Consider the following 6253-nt stretch of genomic DNA (forward strand, 5'->3'; position numbering starts at 1 on the left):
GTGACAGACAAGCGTAGCTTCACGTCGAGGAAGTCCGAGTGGAGGTCGGAGTTCCAGTGTGGGGCTTAATCAATGCAGTCGTGTCAGTATTAAGTTTGGTGAGTTCCACTCGGTCAGTGAGAGACTGCGTGCCAGGTGTCGAAGCTGCCTTGCCGCGTCTGTCCTCGAAAGCGGAATTGGAACGCTGTGCTCTTCTTGATGTGCTGTGCGAGCAGCGTTATCGGCGGAATCATTGCCATTGATTCCACAATGTCCAGGTACCCATTGAATTTCATGCATGCATATCTGAAGCAGAATGCCAGGCATACATCCCAGCGGCGATTAAAGAATGCCTATCTCTTGCTTGAAAACTTCGTTTTTAAAAGGAAAGCATAAAAACAACAGAAAGCGTTCTTTTAAGAACTAATCATAAAAATGCACAAGAAAAGCGTATTGATGAGAGACGAAAATAAGGAACGCGGGGACAACTTTCTATGGCAATGATTATATATATATATATATATATATATATATATATATATATATATATATATATATATATAAAGCAGCAGAGGCGAAGCTCACGCTTGACTGAGTGAGTGGGTGAGTGAATAAACCTTATTGTAGGTCCGGCGAGGACGCGAACTCGTCGCGCACCCGGCTAGTCCCACGTCGGGACCGGCAGGTCTAGCCCACCGGCCCGGTCGCGGGCACGCTGGACGGCCAGGATTTGCTTTTCTAGAGCGGGGCTACGCAAAAGCGAGTCCCACTCCTCCTTGATGAACTTGGGGTATGTCGACCCACACTCCCACAGCATGTGCGCTAGAGTGAAGGTCTGGCCGCAGGAGGGGCAGGCGTCGTCGCGATACACGTCCGGGTAAGCCTCGTGGAGAACGGACAGACACGGATACGTACTGGTCTGCAGAAGCCTAAGCGAAACGGCTTGCGCCCTATTCAACTTGGGGTGAGGGGGTGGAAAGACCCTTCTAGACATGTAGAAGAATTTAATAAGCTCGTTGTGAGTAGCGGGAGCGTCCCTGTGGCCGTAGGGAGGAGGGGAGTCGGGGCTTCTTGTAGAGGAAGCGCGGTCGGTGAGGTCACGCGCAGCCTCGTGAGCAGACTCATTGAGGTTCGGGGGAGCACCCTCGACCGACCCTACGTGAGCTGGAAACCAGTGGATTGAATGATGCGTGAGAGCATATCGACTCGAGCTGCTAAGAAGACGAGCAGCTTGCTTGGCGATGCAACCCTTCTGAAAAGCCCTAACTGCTGTTTTGGAATCGCTATATATCTCGGATCCACGACCGTCTAGCAGGGCGAGGGCGAAGGCGGCTTGCTCGGCGACACCGGGGTCTGAAGTGCGAATGGAGGCGCAGTTGGAAATATTACCGCTGGAGTCGACCACAACGATGGCAAAGGTCTTCCCATCACTGTACTCCGCGGCGTCGACGAAGCCTGCTCTAATGTCTCGTTGCTTGATCTATTTGAGGATGGCTGCTGCTCTGGCCTTGCGTCTGCCCTCGTTATGGACGGGATGGACGGTTCGGGGCACAGGGGCCACTTCGAACTTGTCTCGAATGCACCTGGGGATCGGGGTACTGACCATCGGGAATCCCGCAGGTTGGTAACCCAGCTCTTCGAGGATGTGTCTACCTGCCGCTGTGGTGCTCAAGCGAGTGAGTTGCGCGCGTTCTTGGGCTTCGGCAATCTCCTCGGCAGTGTTATGCACCCCCAGCCTAAGGAGATCCTCGGTATGGGTCCTGATGGGTAGCCCGAGAGCCCTCTTGACCACTTTGCGGATGAGAGCGTTGAGTTTGTCTCGCTCCGCTCTGAGCCAGTTATGCATAGAAATTGTGTACGTAAAGTGACATAGTACGAATGCATTGATAAGCCTGAGGAGATTGTTTTCCTTCATTCCTCGGCGCCGGTTTGCTATTCTGCGAACGAGGCGGAAAGCGTTGTCCGTCTTTGCGATGATCTTGCGGAGAGCCGTTCCGTTCCCGCCGTTGAATTCGACAAACATGCCCAGGACCCGAATAACGTCAACCCTGGGTATCACCCCCCCGTCACAAGTGCGAAGACTGATGCTGCTTTCGGAGACTGGCTTCCAATCTTTGGGTCTGCCTCCCTTCTCTTTTCTGTAAAGCAGAAGCTCCGACTTGGCGGGGGAGCATCGAAGTCCGGTGGGGCGGAGATACTCCTCGATCACGTCTATCGCCTCCTGCATGGATTCTTCGACTCTGCCCTCGCAGCCGCTGGAGCACCATAAGGTGATGTCGTCGGCGTATATGGTGTGCTTGACGCCCTCTACGCGTGCCAACCTCTCGGAAAGACCAATCATACAGATGTTGAACAGGGTGGGTGAGATGACGGCGCCCTGAGGAGTGCCCCGCCCTCCGAGGGGCACATCGTTGGAGCGGAAGTCCCCAATGCGAAGCTTGGCCTTCCTGTCCGTTAGGAAAGAGCTGACGTAGCTATGGAATCTGGAGCCGAGACCCAGATCTGAAATGGTCTTTACGATGAAGCTATGGAGCACGTTGTCGAAAGCTTTCTCGAGGTCCAGACCGAGCAAAGCCTTGACGTCTCTGGAACGGCCATCCACAATCTAATGCTTTATTAGGCGCATTGCATCCTGCGTCGAGAGTCCGGCGCGGAAGCCGATCATGTTGTACGTGTAAACCTCGTTGTCTTCGAGGTGCCCGTTGACCCTGTTGAGGACGACGCGCTCCATGACCTTGCCGACGCAGGAGGTTAGAGAAATCGGCCTGAGGTTCTCGATGTTCGGGGCCTTGCCGGGCTTAGGAATGAGCACCGTGCAGGCCATCTTCCATTCTGCAGGAACAACGCCGCTATTCGAGGACTCGTTGATTTTGTTGGTCAGGAAGACGATCGACGTGTCCTCGAGGTTTCTCAACATTCTGTTGGTGACTCCGTCTGGACCTGGCGCAGACTTGCGGTTGAGCGCGAAGACGGCCTGTCTAACCTCGGCAATGGAGAAGTCTTCGTCGAGGTCGGGGCGTGGAGGGCCTCGGTAGTCTGGGAGTTGGGTCACTGGATCTCCGTCGCGACGGACGGGCAAGTACTTCTGTACCAGTTTTGCGACGAGCTCATCGACCGTGTGAGACCTGGTGGCCTCGTGAAGGGCCCTGGCCAACGTATGCCTCTGATTTGACTTTGAGCCGCTTTCGTTGAGAAGGTGCTTCAGCATACCCCAGGATTTGCCGTTGCGCATCTGTCCGTCGATGGATTCGCAGAGCTCGTCCCACTGCTGCTGGCATAGCGCCTTGCAGTGGTCATCGATGACCTTGTTGAGCTCCGAGATCTTTTTTCGGAGTCTGCGATTGAGCCTTTGACCCTTCCATCGGCGGAGCAGGGCGTTTTTGGCCTCGATCAGGTGGGCATGTCTGCTGTCCATCCGCTCGACGTCGAGATCGGTTTCCACTTTCTTGGTAGCCGCGGAAGCGTCGTTCCGGACGCCTTCGCACCATTCTTCGAGGGTGGCGGGTGCCCTGGCTCTGCTGGGTTCTTCGCGAATCTTGCGAAAGTGGTCCCAATCGATGAACGTGAATTCCTTGATCCTACTCCGAGACACCTTGAAGTTGGTCTCGAGAATGTAGTGGTCGCTGCCGAACTCCATGGCGGTGTTCTCCCAGCCTACGTCCTCAACGTTCCTGAGGAACGCTAGGTCAGGTGTCGAGTCCCGGGTGACGGAGTTGCCGATGCGAGTAGGAAAATTCTTGTCAGTGACCAGAGTGAGGTCCATCTCGTTGGCGTCTTGCCACAGGTTGCGCCCCTTGGTAGTGTCGTAGACGTAACCCCAGATGCCGTACGGTGCGTTGAAGTCACTGACGACGACCAAGGGTCGAGGGCCGGCCAAGTCGGTCGCTTTCTTGAGGATGGTCTTGAACTGCTGGCGCGAGTCCCTGGGGTTGCTATAGATATTGAGGACGAACACGCTGTGCTCCTGCAGGTAGTCACACAGTCTCGTTCACGTTTCTTTATTCTGGGAAACTGAAAACATAAGCACGTTATACACCATATAGCACTTACATGAACATTAATTGAATTCCGTGGTTTTACGCGCCAAAACCACGATTTGATTACGAGGCCCGCCGTAGTGGCACGCCGACTGCGGATTGGTTTTGAACACCAGGGAATCTTTAACCTGCTTCCAATGCACGGTAGACGGGCGTTCTTGAATTTGGCCCCACCGAAATGCGGCCGCCTCTTCCGGGATTTCATCCCGCGGCCTCTAGCTTAGCGGCGCTACACCATAGCCCTTAAGCCACCACAGCGGGTTTAAATTTAAACGGGACATAAAATATACCGCAAAAGGTTGCATTTGAATTTCTTTTTTTATCTTTCTGCCGGCGTTTAAATAAATGTGGAACCGTCACGCGTTACTCAATCATCCTTGGCACTTCATGATGAAGAATTCGACTACATTAATCATTGTTAGACACGCGCTCATGTCACATGGGAAACGTGTCGGCAAATTATTTTCCTTGTGTGCAGTAAAAATTCAGTACTGAGTGAACGGTTGTGTGTGTCACGTTCTTCGTTTCACTTCGTGCCTGTGCTTTAGTTTCCTTATAATGAAACGCCAACTAGTCGAACTATCAATCTCATTGCATAAGCGTTGCATGTTACGGTTAACAATTATTATTATTTGATATGAAAACACACATGTACACACGGAGAGAGAGAAACGGGGAAGGAGTAGGCTGGCATTTGCCAACAAGAGGGGCCCAAAGCCCGTTTACATTTTAGAAAGGAGGGAATACAAAAGGAAGTTGGAGAAGGGAAGTAAATAAAAAAAAACTGTTTACAAGCAAGCCACGCTGATTCAGTTTGTGCTGCAAGAAATCAAAAGACATAAGGATGTCAAACTCTGTCGGAATATATATATATATATATATATATATATATATATATATATATATATATATATATATATATATATATATATATATATATATATATATATATATATCTTGTTACGAATGAATTGCACTCTTTTACAAAATGACCGACGGGCCACAGAGATGAGATCGCAAGCAGTCTTGTATTTTTTTTTACCCGGCATGGAGTTCTATCTTCTCTTTTTCGACTCCGTCACGCAGCATAACAATATACGTATGTACACTTGACGTGCAACAGCTATGTCGAGGTGCTACGCTCAGGTATCTACCCCTTTACATTGACAGAAAGTTGTTCCAGAAGCTTAATTAGCCTTAACGAGAATGGTATACTCGGCCAGTTGGAATGCATCCATGATTTACAGCGAAAAATGAAAAAAAGAAAAGTGAATAAGGAACTCGCATGTCCTGGCGCAAGAAGTTTATGCTGAAGGAAACGATTTGTGGTGAGAAATATCAAACTCGGTGGTGTGCTCTGTACTTGCTAATCGTCTGTAAAAAGTACATTTTTTTACAAACATCAACGAACGCTTGCCTTACAGCGATTTCTACAGCGCGTAGGAACCACATAATTTTGAACTAAATATCTATTCAAAACGTATGATGATTAAGCATAAGGTGGTGAAACATGAACAACAAAGCACAACCAACGGGTACAAGTATATATAAAATTCAGTCTGCTCACCAGATATCACTAACACGTCAGCTCTTATTGGGCACATAGATCAATGCAACTGTGAAAATGCTAAAGTGTTCTCCATCGAAAGGCACGCACAGTCTTGCGTGAGTCGGCATCTATCGCTACTTGTAAGCACGATTTCGCCTATATTGGTCACAAATAACTACGCATGTACGCCACGTCGCATGCGCCTTGTAATATTGTAAACTTTTTTGGCTGATATACCCTTTTCAAGTGTGCTGGGTTCTTTTCCCCGTGCATCGTCCTGTTGCCATATGTTCTTAGTAAAGCTTTAGTTTAAAGGCAGCGCTCTTGTAGTCCTTGCATTACTTTGTCTGCTTCTGTCTTACGCTGTGAATCAGGAATGTAGCCCTAACACATCCGTCATCGAATACTACATACTGTCCTAAGCTAGCGCGTAATTACTTTTTACGTTTCTCTACTGAAGTACACTCGTAACAAGGTCACCAATAATACGAACCAGTTTTATTTCATTCGCAATGACGGTGCTTTAGCGTGTAGAAGCATTTCGTTGTTTTTCATCTACAAGGGTACATATCACTTGTGAGGAAATATTAACAGCGGAGTACGAAAGAAAGTCATTAAGACCTTCACTGACAAGTCCAGTACATGGCTGCTGCTCATAATGAAGTTCTCGCTCCCTGCTTTTGTTACT

This window comes from Dermacentor variabilis, chromosome 4, assembly GCF_050947875.1.
Source record: "Dermacentor variabilis isolate Ectoservices chromosome 4, ASM5094787v1, whole genome shotgun sequence".
Classification (NCBI taxonomy): domain Eukaryota; kingdom Metazoa; phylum Arthropoda; class Arachnida; order Ixodida; family Ixodidae; genus Dermacentor; species Dermacentor variabilis.